Source organism: Ranitomeya variabilis, chromosome 5 (genome assembly GCF_051348905.1).
Source record: "Ranitomeya variabilis isolate aRanVar5 chromosome 5, aRanVar5.hap1, whole genome shotgun sequence".
NCBI classification, from domain to species: Eukaryota; Metazoa; Chordata; class Amphibia; order Anura; family Dendrobatidae; genus Ranitomeya; species Ranitomeya variabilis.
In genome coordinates, this window is record NC_135236.1 from 369,335,287 (window position 1) to 369,351,189 (window position 15,903).

Here is a 15,903-nt window from a genome sequence, read left to right on the forward strand (position 1 = left end):
ATTCCACCAAAGGAATTTTTAAATGTGGCACAAACAATTGCTTATGCTGTTCCAGCATAAATCATAAATCTGATTGTATAATTTCCTGCTCCACTAAAGAAAAATTTATGATTCCTTTTTTCTGAATTGCAATTCTGACTTTGTAATATATGTTATTGAATGTCCCTGTGGTAAACAGTATGTGGGGAGAACCACACAGCCCCTTCACCTCAGACTGAATTCCCATCGTCACAATATAAAAAAAGGCTTACTCACTCATGGTCTGTCCAGACATTATGCCCTAGTGCATAATAAGGACTTTAAACTATTAAAAATCAGCCCTATTGATCATATACCTAAGCATGTACCTAATAGATCCATGAAACTAAATAGGAAAGAAGTATATTGGATCTACAAATTAGGTAGCCTAAAACCACAAGGCTTAAATGAAATAACTGAGGTTTTCATCTGAATAGTACATTTTTTTCTTCTTTATTTTTCTTCTCCACCCCCCCACTTTTATATTTTTCTTTATTTATATATATTTAAAGAAGCTACCAAGGTTTTATCTGAATGCGTAGCCCTCCCCCCTTTTTTATGAATTTGATATATCTATATTTATATTTTTATTGATATATCTATATTTATATTTTTATTTGTATAGTTATGATTGATTTTTTAATCCTTTGTGCTGTGAGCCACTTAAGATTTAAATTTACATTTTCATTTAGGATTATCTTGGAGTCATTCATTGATATGTTTAGTTGTAATTTCCTCAAACTCCTCATGTGGGCATAGTCTGAGTTTGCCCTGGAGAGGAGCGTTTTCACTCCTTTATTACATACAAATTGTCTCCATCACAACTGTGTCCTGAATAATGGTTTTTGACTCTTGAGATTAAATCCAGGGAGCTGGTGCTGATTGTGGCAGCTTCACAGGGTGTAATGACCCCTCCCGACAGGAGCACTTAACTCAATCATCCTTTTCTCTGCTGCCAGGCGTCCCAGTTTATCTGCTGTTCTTTGAGGTCACCGAGTGCTGTGTATTCATTCATTCCCCTCCCTTGGCAATGTTATATTGTCTCTTGCTAAATATATCTATTATTGGTCCTTGGACAGGTGAAGTGTCACTTTCATTTTGTTTCTGCGCTCACTTCGAGCGCTGGTTTGCTGCTTAAATTGTTACTCTTATGTACATGACGCAATTTTAAACTCACTAATTATAATTTTCGTAATTTTAGATCACCCCAAACCACGACAAATTAATTTTCATATATATATTTATATTTTTTAATGGAAAATAATAAAACATGATTTTATTCCACATTTAATGTAAAGATTCCAATGGATTCACGATAAGAAAATAGCAACTTGTTGATTCCACACGGTAGTCCATCTGTAAGTCATTCGCTTCTGAACTGGAGTAGCTCTTTTTCTTACAGGTTCTTGTCCATTTAAGTAGAGATTTTTTTATTTTTTTTTCTAAATTTTTAATTTCCTCCTTAATGTTGCAAATTTGGAACTATTGTCTAGAAACATAAAAGAAGTCATTGTATTTTGTCATTGTATATACCTCTCTAATCGTTTGAATTGTTAATGGTGTGTTATCATTGAACTTTGACACTGAGTCATCTGACCTGGTGGAGCTCATTTTTTTAACCTAGCAAAACTATTTATACCTGTGATGCCTGTATATTCTGTGTGGTATTTCCTGATGAAGGGGGCATGAGACCCCTGAAACGCGTTGAATAAAACCACTGTGAATCAACTATACTCTCCTGAAATTCATCTTAGCGGCAGCGCGGAAATTTAACTACAAATCTCCTTTTGAAGACATTAATTTCTCTGTTCGGTGAAGACCTGTGGATCTGCAGCAGCCGCTATCTACATGCTCTAATCTCATCCTAACCAGGTGAGCAAATTTGGTGTATATTCTCCTCTATGTAACGTGGATAAGACCCTGTTGCGCTTTTTGTCTCCCCATTGTTTTGCAATAAGATCCAGAGTCTGACAGGTTTCCTTTTTGTGTCCTTGTGGGGAATGACAAGATAGTGTCCCATGAGACTGATATTCCTGAGCTTGGGGCAACCAGAGAAAATTTTTTGTCTGTCCCACCTTAGGGATCAAACTCTAAGCTTTCAACTATGTAGCCGTCATAAATGCTATAGCGCAGGAGTCAGGGCTGACACCAGGTTTCCCTATTTTATGTTTGGTAGGGAGTTATTGTATCGGGTTGCAAAAGTGATGGAGCAGCTAGCGAAACAGTTATTGGTACCAGGACCCTAGAAATGGAGATTTTTGGACATTGCCCATTCAAATGTCTTGGGTAGCCATCTGGAGGTGGAAAAACCTCAGGAACGGATCATGCAGAGGTTCGATTGGCCCGAATGTCACCGGGAAATCTTAAAGTATTGCATGTCCTGTCCAACATGCCATCTAACTGCTCCCACCTCTCACCTTTGAAGTCCCCTTATACCATTACCAATCATAGAAGTACTGTTTGATAGAATTGTAATGGACTTGGTTGGTCCCCTGATTAAGTCTGGTCGAGGGCATAATTATATATTGGTCATCCTGTACTATGCTACGCAATACCCTGAAGAAGTTTTCCTGAGAAACTCCTCAGCAAAAAGTATAGTCCTCGAGTTGGTCTTCAGCCACTTTGTTAGCATTTTGTTATGCTTCTGATCATTGTCCATATGGAAGACCCATTTCAACCCAAGCTTTAACATCTAGGCTGATGTTTTGAGATGTTGCATCAGTATTGCCACATAATCTTCTTTTCTAATTATGCCATCTATTTTGTGAAGTGCACCAGGCCCTCCTGCAGCAAAATGACCCCAACATGATGCTGCCACCCACCGTATTTAACAGTTGGGATGGTGTTCTTAGGCTTTCAAGCTTATCCCTTTTTGCTCCTAATGTAACGATGGTCATTATGCTCAAAAAGTTAAATTTTTAGCTTCATCAGACCACACGACATGTCTCCAAAAATTATGGTCTTTGTTTCTGTGTGCATTTGCACACATTAATCTGGCTTTTTTATGTCTCTTTTGGAATAATGGCTTCTTCCTGGCAGAGTGGCATTTCAGCCCATGATGATACAGTATTCATTTCACTGCCAACATCTTCACAAGGTCTTTGGCTTTTGTTATTGGGTTGATATGCACATGTCCGACCAAAGTATGTTTATCTCTGGGAAACAGAACCCGTCTCCTTCCTGAGTGATGTGATGGCTGGACATTCCCATCTTGTCTGTACTTGATTATTATTGTTCACACAGATGAATGAGGCACCTTCAGGTATCTTGAAATTGCACTCAAGGATGAGCCAGACTTGTGCAAGTCCAAAATTCTCTTCCTGATAACATGACTGATTACCTGAGACTTTCCCATGATGCTACACAAAAAAGCAGTGTGTTTCAGGTGTGTATTAAAATACATCAATAGATGTGTCTATAACTCAGATGTTGCCAAAAAAACTATCAGAAGCTTTCAAACACATGACATCATTATATAGTTACATAGTTAATAAGGTTGAAGGAAGACTTTAAGTCCATCTAGTTCAACCCATAGCCTAACCTAACATGCCCTAACATGTTGATCCAGAGGAAGGCAAAAAAAAAACATGTGGCAAAGAGTAAGCTCCACATTGGTGAAAAAAATTCCTTCCCGACTCCACATACGGCAGTCAGATTAGTTCCCTGGATCAACGCCCTATCAAGGAATCTAGTGTATATACCCTGTAACATTATACTTTTCAAGAAAGGCATCCAGTCCCCTCTTAAATTTTAGTAATGAATCACTCATTACAACATCATACGGCAGAGAGTTCCATAGTCTCACTGCTGTTACAGTAAAGAATCCGCGTTTGTTATTATGCTTAAACCTTCTTTCCTCCAGACGTAGAGGATACCCCCTTGTCCCTGTCTCAGGTCTATGATTAAAAAGATCATCAGAAAGGTCTTTGTACTGTCCCCTCATATATTTATACATTAAAATAAGATCACCCCTTAGTCTTCGTTTTTCCAAACTAAACAGCCCCAAGTGAAATAACCTATCTTGGTATTGCAGACCCCCCAGTCCTCTAATAACCTTGGTCGCTCTTCTCTGCACCCGCTCTAGTTTAGCTATGTCTTTCTCATACACCGGAGTCCAGAACTGTGCACAGTATTCTAAGTGTGGTCAAACTAGTGACTTGTATAGAGGTAAAATTATGTTCTCCTCATGAGCATCTATGCCTCTTTTAATGCATCCCATTATTTTATTTGCCTTTGTAGCAGCTACCTGACACTGGCCACTGAATATGAGTTTGTCATCCACCCATACACCCAGGTCTTTTTCATTGACGGTTGTGCCCAGAGTTTTAGAATTAAGCACATAGTTATACATCTTATTACTTCTACCCAAGTGCATGACCTTACATTTATCCCCATTAAAGCTCATTTGCCATTTATCAGCCCAAGCTTCTAGTTTACATAAGTCATCCTGTAATATAAAATTGTCCTCCCCTGTATTGATTACCCTGCAGAGTTTAGTGTCATCTGCAAATATTGAAATTCTACTCTGAATGCCCCCTACAAGGTCATTAATAAATATGTTAAAAAGAAGAGGGCCCAATACTGACCCCTGTGGTACCCCACTGCTAACCGCGATCCAGTCCGAGTGTGCTCCATTAATAACCACCCTTTGTTTCCTATCCCTGAGCGAGCTCTCAACCCACTTACACATATTTTCCCCTATCCCCATTATTCTCATTTTATGTATCAACCTTTTGTGTGGCATCGTATCAAAAGCTTTTGAAAAGTCCATATACACTACATCTACTGGGTTCCCTTGGTCCAGTCCGGAACTTACCTCTTTATAGAAGCTGATCAAATTAGTCTGACATGAACGGTCCCTAGTAAACCCGTGCTGATACTGGGTCATAAGGTTATTCCTCTTCAGATACTCCAGTATAGCATCCCTTAGAATGCCCTCCAGGATTTTACCCACAGTAGAGGTTAAGCTTACTGGCCTATAATTTCCGAGTTCAGTTTTTGTCCCCTTTTTGAATATTGGCACCACATTTGCTATACGCCAGTCCTGTGGTACAGACGCTGTTATTATGGACTCTTTAAAGATTAAAAATAATGGTCTATCAATGACTGTACTTAATTCCTGCAGTACTCGGGGGTGTATCCCATCCGAGCCCGGAGATTTGTCAATTTTAGTGATTTTTAGACCCCACCGTACTTCCTGCTGGGTTAAGCAGGTGACACTTAATGGGGAATTTTTGTTATCACTGATCATATTGTCTGCCATGGGATTTTCTTGTGTAAATACTGATGAAAAAAAGTCATTTAGCATATTGGCTTTTTCCTCATCCTCATCCACCATTTCACCCAGACTATTTTTAAGGGGGCCAACACTTTCATTTTTTAGTTTCTTACTATTTATGTAGTTAAAGAATATTTTGGGATTATTTTTACTCTCTCTGGCAATGAGTCTCTGTCTCAATTTTTGCTGCCTTGATTTGCTTTTTACAGAATTTATTTAATTTTCTGTATTTATTGAATGCCTCATCACTACCTACTTCCTTTAATTCTCTAAATGCTTTCTTTTTGTCACTTATTGCACCCCTTACAGCTCTATTTAGCCATATTGGTTTCCTCCTATTTCTAGTATGTTTATTCCCATATGGTATATACTGTGCACAGGTCCTATCCAGGATGCTAATAAACGTCTTTCTTTGTGTATTTTTATGTCTCAGGATATCGTCCCAGTTAATTGCACCAAGATCATCTCTCATCCGTTGGAAATTTGCCCTCCTGAAGTTTAGTGTCCTTGTCACCCCTCTACTACACATCTTATTAAAGGATACACGAAAACTTATTATTTTGTGATCACTATTCCCCAAGTGACCCCCAACCCTTATATTTGATATGCGGTCTGGCCTGTTGGTTAATATTAGGTCTAGCAGTGCACCCCTTCTTGTTGGGTCCTGAGCCAGTTGTGAAAGGTAATTGTCTCTCATAGTTGTCAAAAACCGATTACCTTTGCTGGAACTGCAGGTTTCTGTTCCCCAATCTATTTTAGGGTAGTTGAAGTCCCCCATAATAATGACTTCACCTTGAGTCGCAGCTTCATCTATTTGCTTTACGAGGATATTCTCCATTGCTTCCATTATTTTTGGAGATTTATAACAAACCCCTATCAGTAATTTATTATTTTTCCCCCTCCCCTTATCTCCACCCACAGGGACTCTACATTTTCATTAAATTCACCTATATTATCACACCGGATGGGTTTTAAGGACGATTTTACATACAGACACACCCCTCCCCCTCGCTTATCTCTACGGTCATTTCTGAAAAGGCTATAGCCCTGTCAGTTAACAGCCCAGTCATGGATCTCATCCAGCCATGTTTCATATATCCCCACCATGTCATAATTATGCTCCAACAACATTAATTCTAATTCGTCCATTTTGTTGGCGAGGCTTCTGGCATTAATATACATGCACTTGATGTTCCTCTCTGTACCTCTATTCTTTCTTAAATGATTAACTGTTCTAACCCCACCTCCCATGCCACCGCCACCCCCAACTTTCTTATTTGTGCCCAGGTCTCTATCTGCCCTATCTTCCCCTCCTATAAATTGAATACCCTCCCCCCCAATCCCTAGTTTAAACACTCTTCCAACCTTTTAGCCATTTTCTCCCCAGCACAGCTGCACCTTCCCCATTGAGGTGCAGCCCATCCCTAGCGTAGAGCCTGTAGCCCACTGAGAAGTCGGCCCAGTTCTGCTGGAACCCAAACCCCTCCTTCCTACACCAATTCTTGAGCCACTTATTAACCTCCCTAATCTCCCGTTGCCTCTCTGGCGTGGCACGTGGTACAGGCAGTATTTCAGAAAATACCACATTGGAGGTCCTTGCTTTCAGCTTGCAGCCTAATTCCCTGAAATCATCTTTAAGGACCTTCCACCTACCTCTAACTTTGTCATTTGTGCCAATGTGCACCATGACCGCTGGGTCCTCACCAGCCCCTCCCAGTAATCTGTCCACCCGATCAGCGATGTGTCGGACTCGAGCGCCAGGTAGGCAGCACACCGTCCGACGATCCCTGTCTTTGTGACAGATTGCCCTTTCTGTTCCCCTAATAATTGAGTCCCCCACTACCAGCACCTGTCTGGCCTGTACTGCTCTCCTATTTCCCTCCTTACTGTAGCAGTCATTCCTCCAGCTTTCAGAGGACATGCCTGGCTGCAGCAGTGCTACCCCTGTACTGGCACCCCCCTCATCTGCCAACTTAGCAAACTTATTGGGGTGTGCCAGATCAGGACTAGCCTCCCTGGCACTCTTCTCTCTACCCCGCTTTCTGAATGTCACCCAGCTAGCTACTTCACTGTCCTGCAGCTCCATCCAACCATCCCCCCCATCTATCCCATTGACCGTCTGCTCAGTGAGCAGAAGACTCCTCTCCATATTGTCTATGGATCTCAGTGTTGCCAGCTGCACATTTAGATCCAGAATCTGGGCTTCCAAATGCTCAACGTGCTCACATCTCGCACAGCAGTATGCACCCTCGACCGGCTGATCAAGGACTGCATACATGTGGCAAGATGTGCACTGGATGGCATTAACAATAGTGGAGCACATTTCCTAATGGGGATTGCACCAGACAGAAACGTTAATTAAAAATAAATACAAAGTATTAATAAAATACAGACAGCAATTCAACAATTCCTCCCTTGGAAACTCCCTGATTCCAAAGTCACTGAATCACAAGTCACACTTACTGCCGTTCACACTTAAGCTCAGGTCACACTCAGCTCGCTCACACTCACTAAGCTGAAGATTTAAAGATATGTTTTTCCCCCCTCAGCAGCAATCCACCTTGCTGTTCAATGCTCTACCAAAAAAAAATAAAAAATAAAAAATGACATCATTATATGGGCAGTCCAGAATTGTTTAAAGGCATATTAATCTTAGTGCATGTAAACTTTTAACTTTGCAGTAAGTAATAAAAAAGCCTTAAAACATTATCTCTCATTATTCTGGCATTATTCTGGCATTTGGCAAATATTAATAATCATAGTAATCCAAATTGACCCAAAACAGGAAAGGCTTATTCTGATTTTATGTCAGATATTAACAAAAACATGCATATGTGTTCTTTATATAGTGTATGTAAACTTTTGGTTTCAATGGTACCTCACCTCTGGATGTGGACATATTTGTCACATGTCTGTCTGTGAAGAGAGAAGGCCTCCTGTGTGGGATTTCCAGACTGAACCAGTGCACTAGATGCTATCCAGCTTGTTTGACCGGGACTGGCTGACAAGGGACTTTGTCCAAAGAACTGTTTTCTATTTTGCCTGCACTGAAGTCTATTAATCCTTCCTTCGCTTATGGATGTATATTATGAAGCAGCAATAAACCAACATGAACGTTTAAATCGAAACGCTTCCTGTTTTGCCTCCCAACGCACCCAAGTGAGTAGCATTCTCTACTATATATACATATATATATACATATATACAGTATATATATATATATATATATATATATATATATATATATATATAATATGTGTTTTATGACACCAGAAGCATTTTTAGTGGGGTCAGTGGACATTTTTGTGAGAAATATATATTTTTTTATATTTTTCAACTGAGCCAAACTGTCATAAAATGAGGAAATTATAAATTAGAACTGGAAGACATTTTTTCCGAAGTTCGTATGATAGTATATTCATAAGTCGTTAACTTAACACTCAAATGCCAAGACCTCCGCTAAGCAACAGTGGGTAGCCAGAAGATGCTGAGTGCAGAAAAAGAGTTAGATGGGCTTCTAGTTCCTAATTCTTGGAATCAGTGGGGATCCCAGAGATTACATTACCATACTTTACTAGTTTAGAATATCCTAGGGATATTCCACACCATTATGTGATGGCAATAGATATTTAAAAGTCCAAAATCTTCACTTAAATGTCATCTCTTATTATTTTCTCCAGGTAACTTTGAGAAATAGTAGTTATGGGCAAGCAAACTTTATGTATTTTAGTATCAGCTACCATTACTGATACTATCGTTTTGGATATTTTGATTTTTCTAAGCATCTGACCATCTGCACAGGATTGTATTATTTCTAGTTATTTTCAAAAGACAGTGTATGCTTTATCTTTGTGTGGTCTATATTGCATAAACTCATGTGAGCTACAGCATGTTCTCAAAATATATTAAGTATGCACTCATAAATCAAAGAAACTACAGTGAATGCTGATTTATTATCTCCTGTCTCATCTATGAAGAAATAGATTTTTTATTGTATGCTATAAGCATGTGAGGATAAATGCAATCATTATATATCTTGTATTGCATTGGAGATAGTAGCATGTTAGAAGCTGGGAAGGAGAAAAGAGTTTATAAAATGTCTTATATGCGGTAAGTAATGGATAAAAGACTCATAAAAGAATAAATCTGTATAAAGACACAGAAAATATTGTAACTTTTGTGAATGGAGACTATTAGTGCCAAGGGCATGTGTACACTCTACATTTGAAAATGGCTTTTTTGCCCCTAAAGATCTCCACATCATTTGCAAGCAACATGTAAGATTTATAAATTGAATTCTTAATAATCCATGCCTGAGGATTGTATACACTGGTTGTGAATGTCCTCGTACTGAAAAATATCCATATACTGACCCTGAGTTTTGAGATATATGTAAGATATAGACTATCTGACAAAACCAATTGCACTTTATGTGCTTACTAGCTGTACTACCCGGCTCCGCCCGGGTTAATGACTGCTGTTAGCAAAATAGAATGTGTTAACAAAAATTTATTCTGCACACAAAAACCACAAAACAAATAGATAGAAATGTAATTATTAAAAGGCAAAAACTAAGCTAATAGAAGCATTTCTTAACATATATTAGCTTTGTTATACTGAGAATGTCTTTGTTGCCTATATTAACCAATCAGAGCTCAGATTAATTAACTGTAGCAAAATAGAAGCTGAGCTGTGATTGGTTGCTATTGGCAGCCTGATAAATCCCCAGCCAACAGGAAGCCCTCCCCCCTGGCAGTATATATTAGCTCACATATACACATAATAGACAGGTCATGTGACTGACAGCTGCCGTATTTCCTATATGGTACAATTGTTGCTCTTGTAGTTTGTCTGCTTATTAATCAGATTTTTATTTTTGAAGGATAATACCAGACTTCTGTGTGTTTTAGGGCGAGTTTCATGTGTCAAGTTGTGTGTGTTGAGTTGCGTGTGGCGACATGCGTGTAGCGACTTTTGTGAGATGAGTTTTGTGTGGTGACATGCGTGTAGCAACATTTTGTGTGTCGAGTTGCATGTGACAGGTTAGTGTAGCAAGTTGTGTGCAGCAAGTTTTGCGCATGGCGAGTTTTGCGCGTGGCGAGTTTTACGTGTGGTGCGTTTTGAGTATGTGCAAGTTTTGTGTGAGGCAACTTTTGCATGTGGTGCAACTTTTGTACATGTGGCAATTTTTCTGTGTGCGCAAGTTTTGCATGAGGTGAGTTTTCCATGAGGTGAGTTTTGCACATGTGGCGAGTTTTGCGTGAGCCTAGTTTTGCATATGGCGAGTTTTGCATGTAGCAAGTTTTGCGCGTGGCGAGTTTTGAGTGGTGACTTTTGTGTTTCGACTTTTATGTGGCGAGGTTGGTGTGTGTGTGGTGAAATGTGTGCTGAGGGTGGTATATGTGTTCAAGCATGTGGTAGTGTGTGGCGCATTTTGTGTGTGTGTTCATATCCCCGTGTGTGGTGAGTATCCCATGTCGGGGCCCCACCTTAGCAACTGTACGGTATATACTCTTTGGCGCCATCGCTCTCATTCTTTAAGTCCCCATTGTTCACATCTGGCAGCTGTAAATTTTCCTCCAACACTTTTCCCTTCACTTTTTCCCCATTATGTAGATAGGGGCAAAATTGTTTGGTGAATTGGAACGCGCGGGGTTAAAATTTCACCTCACAACATAGCCTATGACGCTCTCGGGGTCCAGACGTGTGACTGTGCAAAATTTTGTGGCTGTAGCTGCGACGGTGCAGATGCCAATCCCGGACATACACACATACATACATACACACATTTAGCTTTATATATTAGATATACCTGTATGTAATCTCCTGTATATAGTATATACCTGTGTGTCATCTCACCTATATATAGTATATATCTGTGTGTCATCTCCTCCTGTATATAGTATATACCTGTATGTCATCTCCTCCTATACATAGCATATACCTGTATGTCATCTCCTCCTGTATATACTATATACCTGTAGGTAATCTCTTCCTGTATATAGTATATACCTGTATGTCATCTCCTCCTGTATGTAGTATGTACCTGTATGTCATCTCCTCCTCTATATAGTATATACCTTTGTGTCATCTCTCCTGTATATAGTATATATCTGTGTGTCATCTCCTCCTGTATATAGTATATACCTGTGTGTCATCTCCCCTGTATATAGTATATACCTGTGTGTCATCTCCTCCTGTATATAGTATATACCTGTATGTCATCTCCTCCTGTATATACTTTATACCTGTGTGTCATCTCTCCTGTATATAGTATATGCCTGTGTGTCATCTCCCCCTGTATATAGTATATACCTGTGTGTCATCTCTCCTGTATATAGTATATATCTGTGTGTCATCTCCTCCTGTATATAGTATATACCTGTGTGTCATCTCCTCCTGTATATAGTATATACCTGTATGTCATCTCCTCCTGTATATAGTATATATCTGTATGTCATCTCCTCCTGTATTAGACCTCGTTCACACGTTATTTGGTCAGTATTTTTACCTCAGTATTTGTAAGTTAAATTGGCAGCCTGATAAATCCCCAGCCTACAGGAAGCCCACCCCCTGGCAGTATATATTAGCTCACACATACACATAATAGACTGGTCATGTGACTGACAGCTGCCGGATTCCTATATGGTACATTTGTTGCTCTTGTAGTTTGTCTGCTTATTAATCAGATTTTTACTTTTGAAGGATAATACCAGACTTGTGTGTGTTTTAGGGCGAGTTTCATGTGTCAAGTTGTGTGTGTTGAGTTGTGTGTGGCGACATGCATGTAGCGACTTTTGTGAGATGAGTTTTGTGTGGCGACATGCGTGTAGCAACTTTTTGTGTGTCGAGTTGCATGTGACAGGTTAGTGTAGCAAGTTGTGTGCAGCAAGTTTTGCGCATGGCGAGTTTTGCGCGTGGCGAGTTTTATGTGTGGTGCCTTTTGAGTATGTGCAAGTTTTGTTTGAGGCAACTTTTGCATGTGTTGCAACTTTTGTGCATGTGGCAATTTTTCCGCGTGTGCAAGTTTTGCGTGTGGTGAGTTTTCCATGTGGCGAGTTTTGCACGTGTGGCGAGTTTTGCATGTGGAGAGTTTTGCTCGTGGCGAGTTTTGAGCGGTGACTTTTGTGTTTCGACTTTGATGTGGCGAGGTTGGTGTATGTGTGGGGAAATGTGCGCTGACGGTGGTATACAGGTCCTTCTCAAAAAATTAGCATATAGTGTTAAATTTCATTATTTACCATAATGTAATGATTACAATTAAACTTTCATATATTATAGATTCATTATCCACCAACTGAAATTTGTCAGGTCTTTTATTGTTTTAATACTGATGATTTTGGCATACAACTCCTGATAACCCAAAAAACCTGTCTCAATAAATTAGCATATTTTACCCGTCCAATCAAATAAAAGTGTTTTTTAATAACAAACAAAAAAACCATCAAATAATAATGTTCAGTTATGCACTCAATACTTGGTCGGGAATCCTTTGGCAGAAATGACTGCTTCAATGCGGCGTGGCATGGAGGCAATCAGCCTGTGACACTGCTGAGATGTTATGGAGGCCCAGGATGCTTCAATAGCGGCCTTAAGCTCATCCAGAGTGTTGGGTCTTGCGTCTCTCAACTTTCTCTTCACAATATCCCACAGATTCTCTATGGGGTTCAGGTCAGGAGAGTTGGCAGGCCAATTGAGCACAGTAATACCATGGTCAGTAAACCATTTACCAGTGGTTTTGGCACTGTGAGCAGGTGCCAGGTCGTGCTGAAAAATGAAATCTTCATCTCCATAAAGCATTTCAGCCGATGGAAGCATGAAGTGCTCCAAAATCTCCTGATAGCTAGCTGCATTGACCCTGCCCTTGATGAAACACAGTGGACCAACACCAGCAGCTGACATGGCACCCCACACCATCACTGACTGTGGGTACTTGACACTGGACTTCAGGCATTTTGGCATTTCCTTCTCCCCAGTCTTCCTCCAGACTCTGGCACCTTGATTTCTGAATGACATGCAAAATTTGCTTTCATCAGAAAAAAGTACTTGGGACCACTTAGCAACAGTCCAGTGCTGCTTCTCTGTAGCCCAGGTCAGGCGCTTCTGCCGCTGTTTATGGTTCAAAAGTGGCTTTACCTGGGGAATGCGGCACCTGTAGCCCATTTCCTGCACATGCCTGTGCACGGTGGCTCTGGATGTTTCCACACCAGACTCAGTCCACTGCTTCCTAAGGTTCCCCAAGGTCTGGAATCGGTCCTTCTCCACAATCTTCCTCAGGGTCCGGTCACCTCTTCTCGTTGTACAGCGTTTTCTGCCACATTGTTTCCTTCCAACAGACTTACCATTGAGGTGCCTTGATACAGCACTCTGGGAACAGCCTATTTGTTGAGAAATTTCTTTCTGGGTCTTACCCTCTTGCTTGAGGGTGTCAATGATGGCCTTCTTGACATCTGTCAGGTCGCTAGTCTTACCAATGATGGGGGTTTTGAGTAATGAACCAGGCAGGGAGTTTTTAAAAGCCTCAGGTATCTTTTGCATGTGTTTAGAGTTAATTAGTTGATTCAGAAGATTAGGGTAATAGGTTGTTTAGAGAACCTTTTCTTGATATGCTAATTTATTGAGACAGGTTTTTTGGGTTATCAGGAGTTGTATGCCAAAATCATCAGTATTAAAACAATAAAAGACCTGACAAATTTCAGTTGGTGGATAATGAATCTATAATATATGAAAGTTTAATTGTAATCATTACATTATGGTAAATAATGAAATTTAACGCTATATGCTAATTTTTTGAGAAGGACCTGTATGTGTTCGAGCACGTGGTAGTGTGTGGTGCATTTTGTGTGTGTGTTCATATCCCCGTGGTGTTGTGGTGATTATCCCATGTTGGGGCCCCACCTTAGCAACTGTACAGTATATACTCTTTGGCGCCATCGCTGTCATTCTTTAAGTCCCCCTTGTTCACATCTGGCAGCTGTTAATTTGCCTCCAACACTTTTCCTTTCATTTTTTCCCCATTATGTAGATAGGGGCAAAATTGTTTGGTGAATTGGAAAGCGCGGGGTTAAAATTTCACCTCACAACATAGCTTTGACGCTCTCGGAGTCCAGACGTGTGACTGTGCAAAATTTTGTGCCTGTAGCTGCGACGCCTCCAACACTTTTCCTTTCACTTTTTCCCCATTATGTAGATAGGGGCAAAATTGTTTGGTGAATTGGAAAGCGCGGGGTTAAAATTTCACCTCACAACGTAGCCTATGACGCTCTCGGGGTCCAGACGTGTGACTGTGCAAAATTTTGTGGCTGTAGCTGCGACGGTTCAGATGCCAATCCCGGACATACATACACACATACATACATACACACATACACACATTCAGCTTTATATATTAGATTAATTTTGTATTCCTTATGGTGAAACAAACTATGGCACAGCCTTGTTTTCCACCAATTGTAAATAGTGATGTTATACAGAATATTTTAATATAAAAAATAACTCTAATCTGTGAAAAATTAATGCAAACACAAGGACAACATATTTTTGTACATGAGGTCAATCTCCATTAAGCACATAATTATAGGGAATGCGAGGACCCACAAAATAATGAATTTAAAGTATTTTTAAGGATATTAAGATACTACTTCAAGATGGGTGCCTAGAAGTACAAACTAACATCACTCCATTTTGTGTTATAATTTTTTCTTCTTTAATATATTTAGTGTTTCAGTTCCAGGCTGCCAAATAGATTAATTTTTATTAAAACCCACATACAACCGTCATTCCAAAAACATTGGAGAGCTGTTTAAAATGTAAAGAAAATAAAAATATAATGATTTGTGAATTTATTATCATTTTATATTATTCACATAATATAGAACACATATCAGCATGTGAAATTGATGGCATCAACATATCTCAAAAAGGTAAGGGAAAGGGTTTACAAAAAGTAAGTCATACTAATGAAAAACAGCTGGCAGGTCAAATTTCATTAAATCACATGACTATATTTAAAAGGAGCATGTTAGAGAGGCCGAGTCTCTCAGAAGCAAAGATGGTCAGAGGTTCTCCAATCCGTGAACAACTGCATCTAAATATTATGAAACAATTTCAGTAAATTGTTCCTCAAAGTAAAATTGCAGGGTGGATGACAAACTCATATTCAGTGGCCAGTGTTAGGCAGCTGCTACAAAGGCAAATAAAATAATGGGATGCATTAAAAGAGGCATATATGCTCATGAGGAGAACATAATTTTACCTCTATACAAGTCTCTAGTTCGACCACACTTAGAATACTGTGTACAGTTCTGGTCTCCGGTGTATGAGAAAGACATAGCTGAACTACAGCGGGTGCAGAGAAGAGCGACCAAGTTTATTAGAGGACTGGGGGGTCTGCAATACCAAGATAGTTTATTACACTTGGGGCTATTTAGTTTGGAAAAACGAAGACTAAGGGGTGATCTTATTTTAATGTATAAATATATGAGGGGACAGTACAAAGACCTTTCTGATGATCTTTTTAATCATAGACCTGAGACAGGGACAAGGGGGCATCCTCTACGTCTGGAGGAAAGAAGGTTTAAGCATAATAACAGACGCGGATTCTTTAC

The 15,903-nt window shown here is 39.8% G+C and overlaps 1 protein-coding gene across 2 annotated transcripts in view; it reads left to right on the plus strand.

Annotated features, from left to right (window-relative positions):
• GRM8 (glutamate metabotropic receptor 8) overlaps positions 1-15,903 on the plus strand; it is a 1,957,382-nt gene that overhangs the window by 1,657,576 nt on the left and 283,903 nt on the right. The gene's annotated exons all lie outside the window — the stretch shown is intronic.